Here is a 17,921-nt window from a genome sequence, read left to right on the forward strand (position 1 = left end):
GAGTCATGGTGAACAATCACTGAAACAACTATATGATGACATCAACAAGTTCCATCCCACCATCAGACTCACCATGGACTACTCTCCGGAATCGGTTGCATTCTTGGACACATGCATCTCCATCAAGGACGGTCACCTCAGCACTTCAATGTACCGCAAGCCCACGGATAACCTCACGATGCTCCACTTCTCCAGCTTCCACCCTAAACACGTTAAAGAAGCCATCCCCTACGGACAAGCCTTCCGTATACACTGGATCTGCTCGGATGAGGAGGATCGCAACAGACACCTCCAGACGCTGAAAGATGCCCTCATAAAAACAGGATATGGCGCTCGACTCATCGATCAACAGTTCCGACGCACCACAGCGAAAAACCGCATCGACCTCCTCAGAGGACAAACACGGGACACGGTGGACAGAGTACCCTTCGTCGTCCAGTACTTCCCGGAAGCGGAGAAGCTGCGGCATCTCCTCCGGAGCCTTCAACATGTCATTGATGAAGACGAATATCTCGCCAAGGCCATCCCCACACCCCCACTTCTTGCCTTCAAACAACCGCACAACCTCAAACAGACCATTGTCCGCAGAAAACTACCCAGCCTTCAGGAGAACAGTGACCATGACACCACACAACCCTGCCACAGCAACCTGTGCAAGATGTGCCAGATCATCGACACGGATGCCATCATCTCATGTGAGAACGCCATCTACCAGGTACACGGTACCTACTCTTGCAACTCAGCCAACGTTGTCTACCTGATACGCTGCAGGAAAGGATGTCCCGAGGCATGGTACATTGGGGAAACCATGCAGACGCTATGACAACGGATGAATGAACACCGCTCGATAATCACCAGGCAAGACTGTTCTCTTCCTGTGGGGGAGCACTTCAGCGGTCACGGGCATTCAGCCTCTGATCTTCGGGTAAGCGTTCTCCAAGGCAGCCTTCACGACACACAACAGCGCAGAGTCGCTGAGCAGAAACTGATAGCCAAGTTCCGCACACATGAGGATGGCCTCAACCAGGATGTTGGGTTTATGTCACACTATCAGTAACCCCCACAGCTTGCCTCCTGGACTTGTAGAATCTCACTGGCTATCCTGTCTGGAGACAATACACATCTCTTTAACCTGTACTTAATGCTCCCTCCACTCACATTGTCTGTATCTTTAAGACCTGGTTGGCTGTAGAGATTCGCATTCTAATCAGTATTTTGTAACTTGATTTTGTGTCTCTGTGCCCTGTTTGAGATCAGATTTCCACTCCATCTGACGAAGGAGCAGCGCTCCGAAAGCTAATGGCATTTGCTACCAAATAAACCTGTTGGACTTTAACCTGGTGTTGTTAAAACTCTTACTGTATTTACCCCAGTCCAACGCCGGCATCTCCACATCATGAAATGATGGTAACAGAGGTGGAACCAATCTCGAGAAAGAGAGCTTTTGAGAAAATAACTAACTGTCCCTTCGAAATAAAATCTTTTTTTTTGGAAATTGGAGTACCTACTGCCTGTTTTTGAACATTTTGAATCTGTAATCTTCAGATGATGCTGTCTTAAACCTTCCAGATGTTCACATATCAGGTGTATGTCATGCTGGGTGCCATTTTGGTGAGATTGTTAGCATGGACGCTATGAGAAAGTGCCAGAAGTAAGCAAAGTATGATGTCAGCCAGTAATTAACAATGATTTGATTGTCATAATCATAATATTCCAACGAACACACTTTCTTATATTTTTTCATTTTTTGAAAAAGTGACAAATGAGGCTAATGAGGGTGGGGTGGCCAATGTTATCTACATGGATTTTAGTAAGGCACTTGACAAGGTGCCATTTGGCTGGTCAAAAAACAATTATTGCGGGAGAGATGTGGGATAATTTCCCCCTTTTATCACTTTTTGTCTGACCGCAACAAGATCTATTTTTGAGGGGTTTTTTAACCCTTGGTTGATATGACTTTAAAAAACAGTCACAAAATAAACTTTCTTGTCAGTTTAACTCAAAAGAAAGGATAAAGGTTTATTTTTCATTACACCCAAAACATAGGTTCACACCAAATACACACACACACAAACACAAACACGCTTTGATTGGACACGAAGCTCTCACAATGTTGACTGCAATCAGCACATATATCACTTCACGTGTGCTTTCTTCATGTGCATATTACTTTGGTCATAGTGGTAGGAACAACTCTATGCAGACAGAAACCAGTGGAATTGGAGAACCCTGTGCATGGGTGTGACGATAATGTGCCTTTAAGAAATGTATTTGTGTCATGTTTCTTGTGCAAGATGTTTTTGGGAGTCAGTTCTGTTTATTGGTGCCGCTTTGTCTGTAACTGACAGCCTACATGTTGATTCTGCAGAAGACAAATTGATCTTAATTGCTTAAGTGTTTGTTTTAATCTGAACTAATGCAGTTCTATTATTTTAGTGCTTTTCCCTGAGGTTTTTCAGAGTAGGTTGATTAGGTTGATTGACAGGAAAAATCATGTAACTGAGTGGTATCAGGCTTACACTGAAAAATCGGGGGTGATCACACCAAAAAAAATTTAATTCCAGGTCAGGCTGGAAAATTGGAGCGTTTCAGATCCGTTTTTTGGGCGAGTTCAAATCTGTTATCTTATCCGCTCAATGCATGAAATGAAAAACAGCAGAAATGGTTCTTTGCCTGTAGGGGGAGGGGTGGGCCTTAAGTTGCCCGAATGCTGGCTGAGAACAGTAGAGAGTGTCATTGCGCATGTGCAGGTCTCCATAGCAGAAGCCTGTCACTCAGCCTCTGCTGCTCTCAGCCAACCTTCATGGATTAAAAACAGTAACACCCCCTAGCTATTACAAGAGCCCAGAGCCTATAACAACTCCCCCCACCCACTCGGAACGATACTCCCTTCCTCCCCCCAACGATAGGCTGCCCGACCCCTCTGCGATTGGCCAACTGACTCCCCCCACACGATCGGCCACCTGACACATCTGATCGAAGACAGAGGGTGGTGGTGGATGGAAAATTTTCGGATTGGAGGCAGGTTGCTAGCGGAGTGCCACAGGGATCAGTGCTTGGTCCTCTGCTCTTTGTGATTTTTATTAATGACTTAGAGGAGGGGGCTGAAGGGTGGATCAGTAAATTTGCTGATGACACCAAGATTGGTGGAGTAGTGGATGAGGTGGAGGGCTGTTGTAGGCTGCAAAGAGACATAGATAGGATGCAAAGCTGGGCTGAAAAATGGCAAATGGAGTTTAACCCTGATAAGTGTGAGGTGATTTATTTTGGTAGGATTAATTTAAGTGTGGATTACAGGGTCAAAGGTAGGGTTCTGAAGACTGTGGAGGAACAGAGAGATCTTGGGGTCCATATCCACAGATCTCTAAAGGTTGCCACTCAAGTGGATAGAGCTGTGAAGAAGGCCTATAGTGTGTTAGCTTTTATTAACAGGGGGTTGGAGTTTAAGAGCCGTGGGGTTATGCTGCAACTGTACAGGACCTTGGTGAGACCACATTTGGAATATTGTGTGCGGTTCTGGTCACCTCACTATAAGAAGGATGTGGAAGTGCTGGAAAGAGTGCAGAGGAGATTTACCAGGATGCTGCCTGGTTTGGAGGGTAGGTCTTATGAGGAAAGGTTGAGGGAGCTAGGGCTGTCCTCTCTGGAGCGGAGGAGGCTGAGGGGAGACTTAATAGAGGTTTATAAAATGATGAAGGGGATAGATAGAGTGAACGTTCAAAGACTATTTCCTCGGGTGGATGGAGCTAATACAAGGGGGCATAACTATAGGGTTCATGGTGGGAGATACAGGAAGGATATCAGAGGTAGGTTCTTTACACAGAGAGTGGTTGGGGTGTGGAATGGACTGCCTGCAGTGATAGTGGAGTCAGACACTTTAGGAACATTTAAGCGGTTATTGGATAGGCACATGGAGCACACCAGGATGATAGGGAGTGGGATAGCTTGATCTTGGTTTCAGATAAAGCTCGGCACAACATCGTGGGCCAAAGGACCTGTTCTGTGCTGTACTGTTCTATGTTCAAACACCCTTTATTGTGCACCAGAGAAGGGACACGCCTTCCTCAGGACCTACAATGCCGGTTCAGGTTAAGCAGCAAGTTCAAAAACCCCTGCTGACCGCATCTTATTGGGTGAGCCTCCACTCGCTCAATAAGGAAGCTCATACAGCAGCATGATGGCACAGTGGTTAGCACTGCTGCCTCACAGCGCCAGGGACCTGGGTTTGATTCCCGGCCTGGGTAATTGTCTGTGTGGAGTTTGCACTTTCTTGCATGGGCTTCCTGCTGGAGCTCTGGTTTCCTCCCACAGTCCAAAGATGTGCGGGTTAGGTAGATTGGCCATGCTAAATTGTTCCTTAGTGTCAGGGGGACTAACTAGGATAAATGCATGGGGTTATGGGGATAGGGCCTGGGTGAGATTGTGATCGGTGCAAACTCGATGGGCCAAATGGCCTCCTTCTGCACTGTAGGATTCTATGAAGCCCACAGAGAGATCTATCGATGTTCCCCTGTGGTCTTCATGGCCATCATAACATCTCTCCGCCGCTTAAGTCCACATCTCTCCCAGCAACCCCACTGCGAGAAGGTCTTTTCTGCTGATTAGCAGTCATCAGTGGTCCATTAAAGCTAGGGCTATGCCAGGTGACGTAACTGAACAGAGGAGCTTCGTATCCAGAGGGAGCATAACAGGGTTAGCGATGCGGCCTCTTCCTCATGTTCCGTTTCATCTTTAGGTCCACTTCTTCAGCCTCCATCTCCGAGTCAGTACCTTCACTATCCAGAGGGGCTAATGCCAAGTCAGCTTCGAGCTGACACTGGCAGCTGCCAACTTTATGGCTGGTAGTGAGGCCTGCTTGGGCATAGACTTCCTGGCTCTGAGATGCTCCAAGTGCTTCTTTAAGGTTTTACCCTGGGCATTGACCTTGTAAGTTACTGGTCCTGTTTTCTCCATAACGATCCCCAGGGCCCAACTTGGACCCTCCCTTAAGTTTCTCACATGAACTAGATCAGTTGTTGGTGAAAGTTCTTTCTCTCCTTGTAGAATCAGAATTTCAATTTTGGTTTTCTTGTAGGAACTCCACCCTCCCCGGAAATTTGGAAACAGCAGGCTTGATCTGGTACAAAGCTGTCAACTCATTAACAGCTCTGTTGGGGCAACACCTGTTGTCCTGTGCAATATGGTTCTATTATCAAACAAAAATTGTGCCAGTTTGGTCTCCATGGATGCTGCTGGTTGTTTCTTCATGCCTTTTTTGAAGGTTTAAGCTGTCCGTTCTGCAGTCCATTTGATATCAGGTGATAAGGTGCAATTTGGACATGTCAGATACCATTGGAAGGTGCAAAGTTCTGGAAATTACCATGAGTAATCGTTATCGGAAACCAGAATTTCTGGTATTCCGTGTGTAATGAAGCTTTGTTGTGATTTCTCAATCATAGCTTGCGAAGTCATGGAGCCCATGTGGTGCACCTCCAACCACTTGGAGTATGTGTTTACCATGATCAAAAACATGGAACCCATAAAGGGCCCTGCAAAGTCCACATCTACATGCACCTATGACCTATCAGGTCGCTTCCATAGGTGTAGAGAGGCTGAGGGAGGGAGATTTCCTGGCACATGTTGCATTGCTTCCCCAAATCTGTGATTTCAGAGTCAAGACTGGGCCACCAGACATAACTCCTATCCAGTATTTTCATTTTTGATATCCCTGGTGGCCATTATGTATTTTCATTAATATCGGATGTCATCCTGGGGGCGGGACAATTACTTAGGACCCCCAAATAATGATCCCAAACTCAACATTAAGTTAATAATTCTTAAGATGGTTAGGTTTCATTTCTTCGGAGGGTCATCCTTGGAATCTACCATTAAAGAGTGGCCATGTGCCTTATTTTAGATAAAGTTGGATCTTTTTGAGTCCAAGCCTTAATCTGCCTTGCTGACACTGGCAAGGTCATCACTACCTCTTCCAATGATGGTCAATGAGCCAGGCTTGTGGGTAACAGAAGGTGATTCAGTGCATCAGCATTGGCTATCTGGGTTTCAAGACGGTGTTCTAGAAGATATGCATAGGCCACCAATAACGAAGTGTAGTGCTATATCTGAGCAAAGCCAATAGTGGGGGGGGGGGATTGCCTTGTCCACTTTCAAGAGACTCAGTAAGGGTTTATGGTCAGTAACTATAAAAGTAAGTCTACCATAGACTTACTGATGTAACTTCTTCACACCCTTCTTTCTCAATCTGAGAATACCTTCACTCCGTGTTTGAAAGGATCCACATGTGATGGGCTTTTCCGACCCCTCTTTCCAGCGATGTGCCAGCACCGCTTCAACCCCATATGGGGAAACGTCACAAGTCAGTAGAAGTTCTTTCTTCGGGTCAAAATGGGCACACACTGATGAGACCCCAAAGCGCAACCGAGTATACCCTTGTGGCGGGATTTTACGACCTCGCTCGGGCAAGGCTCGTAAAATCCTGCCCGAGGCCAATGGAGAATTCCATTCTACGAGCCTCACCCACCCCGGAATTGGGGCGGGCGAGGTGGTAAAATTCCGGCCATGGAGTCCCTACTGTGTGTTGATCATCACATACCTCCGGGCGGACTCGTCCAATTCAAGCTGAAGATAGGCATGTCTCATGTCCAACTTGGAGAACATTTTGCCCCCTGTTAACTTCATGTACAAATCTTCGATTCAGGGCATGGGGTTTCTATTGAATTTGGAGACCCGATTGGCTGTTAGTTTATAGTGCCCACAAAGACAAACTGATTTGCTGGGCTTAAGAACAGGGAATGCACAGTCCACTCTGCAAATTGCATGAGCTTTATTATATCTAAACTTTCAAGGCACCCTGGTTCAGTTTCCACCTTCTCTAACATGGAGTATGGAACTGGTCTTGCTCCAAAATATCTAGGTTTAGCATCAGGGTCAATGTAGGTCTTGGCTTTGGTCTCTTTTATTTTTCCTAGGTGCTCTTGAAAACCCCAGGGTATCTACTAATTACTTCAGACAATCCCCCATGCCTAGCCTGAAGATCTCTAAACCAGTTGAGCTGGATCTGCTGGAGTCAATCTCTTCCCAAAAGGCTCGCCCCCGTACAACAGTGAGTGGGAGACGAGCTGTTTGCTGCCTGTAAGTTGCTGGGGCCATTGTGGTGCCTTTTATACGTAAAGGTTCCCCCATGCAGGTTGCTGATCTGGCATCGTATTTTCCAACCTCAGGAGTTGGATGCCAGATTGGTGATGCTTATATGTCTTTTCTCCGATACGGAGATGCATCTCCCGTGTCCACTTCCATCGTCAAGGAATAACCATTCACCAGTAATTCTATTATTGGGGCAACTTTTGTTTTGATGATCCGATTCAGTTGTAACATCCCTATCTCGTGGTACGGTCAGATACTGGCCTCAACTTTTTCACTAGGCAGCATGCATTTTGTCTGTTCTAAAATGTTGTCTTGGCTGTGTCCTTTGACAGTGTTTACAATAATCCAACGGCTGGCAACTGGACCTTTCTGGAGTATGTTCTCTAATACTCTTCAGGTCACCACTGCCTTTCCTTGACTGTCTGGTGGTGACATTTGGGTTCCTATATCAAAAGGAGCCCATTAACACCCAACTAACATAAGCACTCTCCATTGGGGACTGATTACACGAGATCTCTCCTCCTAGTTGGAGAACATTGTAATGTTATGGCATTTGAAGATTAATTCATTGACCTGAATCATTCATGTGAGGTCAATAACCGTCTTACCGCATTGCATCCAGGTCTTCATGCTACACTGCTTGTTTTGACTGCAATGGATGTCTACCCCCACTGTCTTTATCTGAAGGGCCTCCTATGAATAGAGGATTTATCTCCTCCTGCCCACTAGCTCCACAAAGGGCTTCAGTGCCATGTCGGAGAACTTTGGAGCACACGGTCTGCCCTGTTGGATCATATTCTCTTTCCTTGCAGGTCAGGCACTCTTCCCACTTCCAACACCTGATCCAGCCAGAAAGCAGCTCTACTTTAAGAGGTGCAACCTAATTATAAATAGTGCAGGCTTGCTTTGAGTGGTGTTAGTCTAACACATTCTTGGGCTTCATGCTGAAGCATGCAGCCACTCAACCACTCATTTGGTGTTAGACAGCATGCAACAATCATTTAAATGATCAGGTAAGTTTGTGTGCCAACTGTATTGGAAGGAACAGGCGTACTTTAACTCCACATTTTCTTGCTTTTTTTCAGGGGCTATTGAATTTTGTCCTAATTACCTGTTATGGTAAGTATTGTGAATTTTGATTATTTTATGCTTGCAATGTTACAATGTTTTAATTATTCTATTCCATTGAAAATACTTTTCTTCTTTCAAGTGAAATCCAGTGGTACTTTTAGAGATGTTTAAATATGCCCTTCGACATTTGAGCCTGTGGCCAAATTGAAAATTCAGTTCTCTGCACCTCGTATTCTCAAATCAAACAAATCAAGAGTATAAACGTGTTGATTGTTCATATTCTCTTTTAAAAAGTAATTCAATGAAATATGATTAATTAATCAAAGCTGATTAGAGTCTGCCAAACACAACTAAAAGTAAATTCACAATTAAATGGAACAAACACTGCATCAGATTCTGACATGAGTGAACCAGGATCCTCAGGGACTCAGATTGTATTGGATTTAGTCTTTAACTGTAGTACTGGGGTCAGCAGTTCTGTATAATAGTAATGACTAGGAAAGTAGACTCAGCAGATTTTGTTCAACCTTCCTTTTATTTTAGAACTGCTCCAGGGAAACAAAAGTAACATTGTCCTCATGTTCACTTTTCTTTTCATCCCTTTGCAGATTTGCCTCTTTTTTCCAAGAGCGGGCTGTGCTTTCTCTTTTCAAGCTAGTTATTTCGTCTTTCTTGGAAGGAACTCGGAGCTACAAAGGGATCCAGGTGTACTGTTACATGAAGTTACATGAATCACAAGAAGTTAGTGTGCAGGTACAGAAAATGATTAGGAAGGTAAATGGAATGTTAGTGTTTATTGCAAGAGGAATGGAATATAAAAGTAAGGTTGTTTTACTGTTACTGTACAGAACCTGTTTTTTTTCACAATGAGTGTTGCGGGCTAGGCCAACATGTTTGTTGCCCATCCCTATTTGTCTTGGTGAAGGTCGTGGTGAGGCACCTTCTTAAACCACGATGTGTAGGTACACCCACAGTGCCATTAGGGAGGGACTTTCAGGATTGAACTGGTGACATCACATCTAGAGTACCGTGTACAGTTCTGGTCTTCTTATTTGAAAAAGGATATAATTGCATTAGAAGTAGTTCAGAGAAGATTCACTCGACTTAATCCTGAGGTAAAAGGCTTATGTAATGAAGAACGGTTGAACGGATTGGGCCTATACACACTGGAGTTTAGGAGAATGAGAGTTTATTTTATTGAAATAATATAAGATTCTGAGGGGACTTGACAGAATGGATGCTGAGAGGATGTTTCTCCTGATAGGAGAGACTAGAATTAGGGGGCACAGTTTAAGAATAAAAGGTCTACCTTTTAAGGTGCAGATGAGGAGAATTTTTTCTTCTCAGAGAATCATTATGTGGAATTCTCTTCCAAAGCAGTAGAGTTTGGGTCATTGAATTTATTCAAGGCTGAGTGAAATAGATTTTTGATAGACATTGGAGTCAAGGGTTATGGGGAGCAGACTGAAAAGTGGAGATGAGACCACAACCACATCAGCCATGATCTTATCGAAAGGCAGGGCAGGCTTGAAGGGCCAAATAGCCTATTTCTGCTTTGAAGTCCTATGTTCCTTGAGTCTCTGCAGCTCATAGCACCAGACTTGGATGGCAGGTGCCTTCCAATAATGGTATATTTTAAAAAGTAGCTCAAAATAAGGTGCATACGTATAATTTATCTCGATGTGTGAGCACTTGGCCTGTAGTTGGTGCTTCTCCGCAATGGCATCACTGAGATCAGGAACTCAAAATGTGGATGATTTGGACAAAAACGAGTATCCCATTATACTACAGCTCTACAGCTTTTTTCTCAATTATCAGAAATAAAGAAAGACTCCGACCTGCTCCTGGATTCTTAAGTTTGCCAGGAAGGTGTAAGACATTGCCTCAGAATGACCTCCCACCCCACCAAAAGTGAAGATAATCTGAAGTGTAGTGAATTCACAGTATAGGAGTATAGATTTAGAGACCTATGAAGTACATGGTACAACCCAGATATCAACAGCTGAAGTGGAGGCACTCTGCCCAGTGTTGTGCCCTGTTGACTTGGAAGGCTGCAGCTGGTACACATTCCTCCTCCACCTGGGTGCACAATGACACCTCCCTGTCTCTTTGAGGAGAAGGGGCACCTGGAAGGAGGTCCCAGTGCCTCATCCCTCTCTCTCCTAGCCACTGCTGCATTGAGCCCATGGCTAGAGCAATGAAGTGCAAATCAGAGTGCATATGGATTGAATGCCCAACTTGGCTCACTATGGTGGTTACCACCCCCACATGGTAGATGCCATGTGCTTACATGCTTGGGACATGGCAGAATGGAATGGACTCCTCCATCACATGCACAAAGCAGTAGATGACCTCTGGCACCTCCAACAAATTTTCCCCTAATGTTTGTTGCATGTCCAACAGGCTTCTTGTGGCCTCAACCAGAGGCCTGTCGTCAGTCTTGGACTCAAGGAACCTGGTCCGAGGCAGTCCTCCAAGTGTTGGGACTCGCTGTCACAGCCTCCCTCAGCTGCTGGGACGTCTGCACAAAGTATTTACCGATTGTAACCTTGGTTCTACACGCAACCTCTCAGCAAACCATGTGGATACAACTATCCTGTATGCCCATATGCCACCACGTGGATGGTTGCCATTTCAGCTTCCTCTCCTGTGTGCTGGGTGGTCTCCGCAACCGGGGTGAGTGTCCTTAGATCAGCCAACCCACCCCTTGACTTGGCTCCTTCCCAGGCATTATGTGTCCGTTTGCCCTGCGTGACAATGTGCTGAGTTAGTGACATGTCAAGTGAAACCTAACCCCCTTGTCTGCCAGGATTCCCCTCCCACATACCAGCCTGACATTCTTACATTGCATCCAAGTGCAAACAACAACTGAACTTCCAAACACTTTGGCCTCAATTGCCATGTGGCACCAAGGCATGCATTTACCCTCTTGGCAGAGCGCCCTCTCACAGACATAAATTATTGATAACCCCATGTGGGACTCTTCGTCAACATGCTACTTTGGCACTTAACCTGATGAATCAGAGCTGGTCATTAATCCGTTCCTTGCACTGCACCCAAGTTCTGCGATGGACCCCATGGTTGCTCATCCTCTCTGCCACATTGGGCAGACAGGATGGTCCTCTGGTACCATCTGCAGGAAAGAGCACCGCCTGCCTTTCCTTGACAGTCAGGAATAAAACCCAGGGATGTATTCCTGAACTGTGAGGCTGGTCACCTAGATCATCAGTGTAATTCATACATTTGTTGTTATAGCAAAAACAAATCCAGTTGAGAACATTTATGTCACACCTTGGCTTTGCCCCTGTTGAGAATAATTTTCAAAATAGAAGTGTTGTCCTAGGCTACTCATGTCAACAAGTGTTCTGTCAGTAGATGGGGTTGCCTTCAAGCTCACCACTGCTTCCAATATAAAATTAGAAATTTCAAAGCCGAATGAAATGTAAAATTAGCCTTTTCTTAATTTAAAAAAAATTTGATTGCAAGAAAATGTTTTGTGTTGATTACCAAGCTATAGCCTGTTGAAAGAAAAGAAAAATGTACATAAATTGACATAAATGAAAATAAACATAAACATGCATAACACAGAAACAAAGATTTTCATTTCTTTCAGTCAGCAGTCGTGTAGTGCCATCATCCTGTGACACTAGGCTACTATTAACAATTTCTCTAAAGTCTTTCATTGATTTGGCATCATACAATTTCTCTCAACAAGGTAAATAGAAATGGAAGAAAAAATGGTGCCCAAATTATAGAGCATTATTAACAGCAGCAGACTATTCTGAAACAAAGTATTGAGTGATATTAGACTGCAGAACCCATCAGTAAGAAAATAGTGTATCAAGGTGTTGGACACCAGAAAGTACATTATATTACAGTAAACCAGCTTGTGAGTGCTTCATCTGATTTCTACCAGATTTTTATTCTTTTGTGTTCAAAAAAAACTGGAAAGAAATAAAATTTAGCTTGTTGGTATGTGCTGCATTCTTCATAACCAATATGCCAGACTTGTTTTGAATTAGTTCTCATTTGAAACTATCACACGGCTTCAAAAATAGTAAAGTGCTGGATATTTGTGGGACAGTGCAAGACAGAGAAACAAAGAACACTACGAGCATGAATCAGGAGCTTTTCTTTCCTATATGAAGTCTTTTAGTCTTTTTGGGAAGGCAATACTGCCAAGTTAGCTTGCAGCTCCATCTGACTGTCATCGCTTTGTTATATTATCCTTGACCCGGGGGGATTCACACCATCACTAACTATTACTTGTATTATATCAACACGTACAATTAAGTTAATCTGTCAGGGCAAGTGGAAATGTACCATGTAGTGAGGAGAGATTGGCACAAGAAATAAAAGCAGTCTATTTCTTTAGGAAAGGGAGAATTAAAAGTAAAGAATTGCGTAGCTTGGAGTTTGGATTTATTGTTGTTGTTGAAAGATGAGATGTTGCCTCTGGTAACATCTAAATTGACTTCCTCATTGTTTTAACACCCGGACACCATTTTCCCCTATCCCCACATTTTCTGGGATTTTTAACCATGTCAACCTTTTTTTGTCTAAGTTAATTGTATGTCATGCCTTTCGCCCATAATATTTAAGGCATCATATTTCGGGTGTAGCATTTGTATATTTGCAGATATCTTGTTTTTAGATAAAAGAAAAAATTATCTTTGGGAATAAATGAAATACTTTCAAACAACATGAAAATGGGAGGAAGCCTGTCATCCATATTTAGTCTGGCTATGTGTGAATTGGGACAACATCCCTCCCTACCTCCCTAACGGTACATGGACTGCAGTTTCAAGAAGGCAGCTTAATACCACCTTCTCAAGGGCAACTAGGGATGGGCAATAATAAAGGAATAGCCAGCCAGCGATGCCCGTGCCCCACACGAATGAATAAAACAAAAGCAGCATGGTTGACTCTTAATTGCTTTCCAAAGTAGCCTAGCCATCCACTCAGTTGTGTCTAAATGTTACAAGGAACATCAAATAGACTACACTCGTTCAAGAAAATTCACTACTACCGTCTCAAAACAACTGGGATTGGAAAATAAATCCTGGCCTTGCCAGCGATGCCCACTTCCTGTAAATGCTAAAGGAAATCAAAAAGATAAGGTACTTATGAATTTGGCCTCAATTGTGCATATGCAATTGCACAAATGATGACCCTGTGTGTTTGGATTTTGGAATTGAATCCTGTACCGACTAACTGACTTGCCATAGTCATATGACTCTGCCATAGGCTCTCGCCTCTGTAAGCAGACATCTTGAGCTCAGTTCAGTAAAGACTTCTCATTGAATATACATTGATGAAGAATGTTGTCCTTCTAATTGAAACATGGTGTTAGGAGTGACATCTTGAGTTCCAGATCACAGATTGGACACAAGTGCCATTCATCTCTGCTGGAGCAAGTCCAAAGCTTGTGTTTGTAACCCTGAATGTGCTAACAGAGAAAGGCAGAAAAAAATCCCAAAGAGAGGAAGCCAGAAGACCCCAAAGTGAGGGAGACAGAAGACCCTGGAGAGAAGGAGAAAATATTCAAGATGGTTGTCAACCGTGTCGGTGCACAAGCTGAAGGTAAATCTTTGTAGGAAAATGTTCATATCAGAGCTGAACTGGAAGAGTTGAAGGGCAAGATTCCAGCTGAGTTGATAACTGTTGAAAACGCATGATAAATTGAGGTCTTCAATGAACCAAGCTGTATGAGATCTGACCAAACAAATTTAGGGCAACACAAAGATATCAGGAGGAAAGAATGACTGACAATTCCACAATTGGTAACTGAAAGTGGGAGTTAAATAAAACTCAACCAGATGTGCAGGTGCAACCGCAGGCACATGTGCCCAAATAGCGAAGCAGCAATCAGCCAGTAAGGGAAAAGGGATCCCACTAGCTCTACTGAGTACAAAACTGCCATCAATGCCAGAGGTCCATGAGTCCCATCAACTGCAATGAACCAATAGTCACCAAGGCAGTAAGGGACATGGGAACAACACTCTCTGGACAAGGAACAACACCAGAAGAACAACCAATGTAAATGTACATGCATTCCATTAAGAGGCCTGCATGATCTAAAGATTATGGCTAGGATTTTCCAGCCACCCTCAGCATCTTTTCCTACGGTGGAGGCTATGAGGCATTGGCTGTTGGTGGGATCTTCCAGTCCCACCAAAGTCAATGGCCATTTGCATGGCTCGCTGATCCCACCGCCAAGGAACCCACCATGGGGAGTCAACCTTGGAGGGACATGTGGGCAGTGCATGTGCAAAGACTAACCAGTAGAACAAACAGGTGCCAATGCATGAGGACAGTGGGTATTTGGTGGATACTCAAGCAATTCATTGCCACACAGGATTATGCCTGTTAATAAGTCTTTTGTTTGCTGGGATAAGCAGAACAACAACAATGCAATTCTATCTTTTATCTATCTGTAAAAGGAGATGTTTGTATTTTTTTTGATATGTAAAAGGGGATATTTGGGTTTTGGAAATGCAATTCTGTGCTGCTTGACTAACTGACTTTCCATTACCATGTGACTCTGCCATGAAGCCCTCTACCCCTGGAGGCAGATATCTTAAGCTCAGTTCAATAAAAATCTCTCACTGAGTACATACTAATGAAACTGTCCTTATAATTGAAACAATGTACACACTATGATCAAAACCAAGATGCAAAACAGATCAGCAAAGCTGCATTGAAGGCAGTCAAAACTAAGCTCAGCAGAGATCTATGAACAAAAATGTTTTTAAATACACTTGAAACACAAATATATTGTCAGGGAAAGGCAAGTTGCATGAGGGACTAATGAGCGAAAATAGGCTTAAAAAGTAACATCAAAATAGTTATCATTACCCCCACTACCTGCAAGTTCCCCTACAATATACTCATCATTCTGACTTGGAGATATATTGGCATTTCTTCACAGTCACTGGGTCACAAACCTTGAACTCCCTCCCTTGCAACACTGTAAGTGTACCTATACCACATGGACTGCAGCGGCTTAAAAAGGCAGCTCATCATCATTTCCTCAAGGGCAATTAGGGATGGGTAATTAATGGCCTAGCCAGCAAACCCAGATCCCTTAAATGAAAAAATCTTATTCCAATTAAATTAAGGTTCCTCTTTATTTTTCACTGCACCCTAAAATTTACCTGGTGTTCAATACAGTTTTTGAAAACATTTGAGAAAGCGATCTTGATTGTTGTAAAAGATTGATCGTACAATATCAGCATGGTAAGGTTCATGGAAGTGATTTTAAGGCTGCAGGTCCATGAAGTGGTGGAAACTCTTTTCAACATCTCCAACTTCACTTTCTCAATGTATGACCTGTGTGAAAAGATTACTTTGTCACTATTTACTGACATTGTATTTTACACACTTGTATAAAATATTAACAACAGTGTTAATATTTTTCAATAACGTATTATCTTCCTTTCTTTGAATGATCATAGCCTCAAATGGGTATTGCCCTTCATATATGACACCTACAAACAATTTCTGTCTCATACCATTAAGGTATGTAGTAAAATTCAACAATAGAGCAATGGTAATGGAGAATACACTCCAGTGATAGAATATGAAAAAAACTAAACTACAGAGCTGGTCCCACAAAAATAAATGAAATAAATAACTAGACAACTTGTTTCATTAGTATTGGTTAAAGGATAAAATATTGATAAGGGCATCAGTTAAGTACATTTATTAAGTTAATGGATGCAATGTTATGACCTCGTCCCATCCATTCTTCGGCGAGGCAAGGTGGCAAGATTGCATGAGAGGTGAAAAATCGTGTTTGTGTCTGTTTTCTCACTTGATACAAACTTACCAGCCGTTTTGCCGGCGAAATCAGCTTCACACCTCGAAAGGACGCAAAGCTGATTTAAATATTAATGACATGATTAACATGTGGAGGTGGGGCAATCCACCCATGGAGCAATTGGCAGGGGTCCAGCACAGGGAGCGATCGGTGGGGGGGGGGGGGGGGAATGTCCGTGGGGTGGATGGGGGATGGCAGGAGGTCTCCTAGTCCACTGGGAGAATGGGACACCTGTGTAATGATGCCCCTAGCACTCTGCAGCCAGCTTCACCAGCAAGCTTAGGCTCCCTCACCTCCCCCCCCGCAACTGGTGAGAATCACATCGGGGCTCTTTTTTTGCACTGAATGCCGTAAGATTGTGATTCGCAGCTCGCCAAAAGAACAGGTGCCATTCTCCCCTATTTTCTCGCTTGTTTGGCTCTTTGAATTTTTTTCGAAAGATCACACCCTATGAATTTATTGCAAATTTACTAATAATAAAGTTAACATTGCTGTCCTATGGGCAACGTGCAGAGGGAGTTGGTTGCTGAATATCTGAATAGAACAATTTTTATCGGAGCAACTTTCACATATGAAATTTCCCAAGGTGTTTTTGGGGGTGATAGGATTGGAATATTAAAGAAATTAAGTGTAGTGCTTGAAAGAATGGTCAAAAAAATCAGTTTTTATGTATTTTGAAAATGCGACTTGTAAGATGTTGGGCATAGTTCAATAGGTCTTATTAAGGTATTCATAGTCTTAGGTATTTCAACAGTTAAGTATTTATTAACTACTAGAAACTATATACATAGGTACAGTAATGGTCCAAGCCAGGAGCTGTCTCCATGATTGCTTCTACACATGGTTCTATTCAACACTACACTGAACCCTCAGTGTGGGTCATGTGTTCTCTTACATCACAATATGGATGGTACTAAACTCAGTCCTACCATAACCCTTTGTGTGCCAGATCTTTATACTTCGTGTAGATGAAGATAAAGCAAGTTGGAAGGATTTAAGAAGAGGATTCTAGGGAGTTAGGTTGTGATGGCTGAATGAAGGCAGTGTCACCTGAAAACTGTGAATCTACAGTCATATTTATAGAATAGTTATTATTTTACAGCTTCAGTGTTGAATGTGATTGAATCACCAGTGACTGAAACCTTAAAGCTGTTGACCAAATGGTTTGTATGTTTCTAGTTGCCTAACATCCTCTCCATCCAAGCAACTGTGGAGAAATTTCCTTGTGCTGGCAGTAATCTTCCAGCTACCCATAAAGCCCACCAAGTTCAATGCAATTACTTGAATTTGTATTGAGCAAAAATACTTAAATTCCTGAGGCACAACAGTTAATCCACTTGGACGGAACAATTTCACAAAAGAACAAGATATACAATGTTTTTTCAAAAGTTAAATTCTTTGAGGTCAGTATTTTCACATCATATGCTTATTATTTGGAAGATGACCACAAAATGTGCTGCTCATTACACAAATCATTCCAAAAATAAAATAATTGAATTTAGTGGTGAGGAGTGTATTTTACTAATTCTGCTGCACCAGGTTTCTTGGTTTGCAGCTTTTTATCTCTGAAGAAACTAAGTAGGCAACAGTATTGATCAGATGGTGTTTGACTTGTCACGTTTACTGTCTTTTACCTTGAGTTACTACAAACCAAAATATAGCCAAAGGCAAAATGAGATTGTATTGAAATTTGCTCTGAGCAATAGTGTTCAAACTCATGGTGCATTTCACACAAAACAATGGGTAGGTAATGTACAAGAAGCATAATGTACTATCCAATCTAGAAGTTTACAATGACAAACAGAAACATCTCAAAATTCCATTTTTGTGTTTCATGACATCAGGATAACTCATAGTATTTATGTAATGCAAGTCAATGGGAGGA

At 43.0% G+C, this 17,921-nt stretch overlaps 1 protein-coding gene across 2 annotated transcripts in view; it reads left to right on the plus strand.

Moving 5' to 3' along the window:
• Window positions 1-17,921, plus strand: part of LOC144498644 (fibulin-1-like) — a 309,419-nt gene that overhangs the window by 270,645 nt on the left and 20,853 nt on the right. The window contains exons 18-19 of one of the 2 annotated variants that reach the window (XR_013498738.1): window positions 8,229-8,262; window positions 8,823-8,923. The exons of the other annotated variant lie outside the window; for it this stretch is intronic. The gene's annotated coding sequence lies outside the window, so the exon portion shown is untranslated. Of the gene's footprint in view, window positions 1-8,228; window positions 8,263-8,822; window positions 8,924-17,921 lie in introns of those variants that run through there. 2 annotated transcript variants of the gene reach the window in all.

Source organism: Mustelus asterias, chromosome 9 (assembly GCF_964213995.1).
Source record: "Mustelus asterias chromosome 9, sMusAst1.hap1.1, whole genome shotgun sequence".
Lineage (NCBI taxonomy): Eukaryota > Metazoa > Chordata > Chondrichthyes > Carcharhiniformes > Triakidae > Mustelus > Mustelus asterias.